Source organism: Lactuca serriola, chromosome 5 (assembly GCF_051521515.1).
Source record: "Lactuca serriola cultivar US96UC23 chromosome 5, Lser_US96UC23_V15, whole genome shotgun sequence".
Classification (NCBI taxonomy): Eukaryota; Viridiplantae; Streptophyta; class Magnoliopsida; order Asterales; family Asteraceae; genus Lactuca; species Lactuca serriola.
Window position 1 is genome coordinate 333,379,070 of NC_136412.1, and position 865 is coordinate 333,379,934.

Sequence of the window (865 nt, forward strand, 5' to 3'; positions counted from 1 at the left end):
AGATGACAGCGATTGAAGAATTGTCCATGGGAGCTTACAAGAAGCGGATCCGAGAAGATATGGGTCCCGGTTTACTCCAACCCGCAATATCTGCCACTGCCACATTCGAGCTGAAGGGACACATATTGACAGCACTGAAGGACATCCCATTTTTCGGGAAAGATCATGAGGATGCTTTTAAGCATCTAGATGAAGTCAATGACATTGCAGATTACTTCAATGTCCCAAATGTCAACAGAAACACAGTCTTGCTCAGGATGCTTCCCATCACTTTCAAAGGAGCCGCTAAGGAGTGGTTGAAAGCACTCTCACCGGGTACAATCATCACTTGGGCTCAAATGTGTGAGCAATTCCTAGACCAGTTTTGCCCGCCATCCAAGATAGCCAAACTCAAGAAGGCAATAGCCAACTTTGAGCAACAACCGGGGGAGTCACTATACGAAGCATGGGAGCGGTACAAGGGCTTGCTCAGAAATTGCCCTCAACATGACCTAAATGTGCAGCAAGAGATGTCAATCTTTTATGATGGGGTGAATGTGATGACAAGACAACTCCTTGATTCTCAAGGACCGTTGACAAAGAAAAATCCAAGGGAGGTTAAGGAGTTAATTGAAGAATTTGCAATACACTCTCGCGAATACCACAACCCTAGGCAAGATGGAATCAGAGGCGGTGGAGGGGACCAAACTGAAGAAATTGCAGCTGTCATGGCCATGCTGAATAACATGGATCGCAGGATAACACAAATGGACCAGTCGATACATGCCATAAGAGTAGGGTGCGAGAGATGCAGTGGTCCACACTTGACCAAGGACTGCAATGTAGATGAATTTGGGAACAGAAAAGCTCAAGTGTGCTACTCTAG

At 46.1% G+C, this 865-nt stretch overlaps 1 non-coding gene across 1 annotated transcript; it reads right to left on the minus strand.

Moving 5' to 3' along the window:
• Positions 1–386: 386 nt before the first annotated feature.
• Positions 387–493, minus strand: LOC145055883 (small nucleolar RNA R71). Its single transcript, XR_013685431.1, has one exon. It is a non-coding gene; the product is annotated as a small nucleolar RNA R71 (small nucleolar RNA).
• Positions 494–865: the final 372 nt, after the last annotated feature.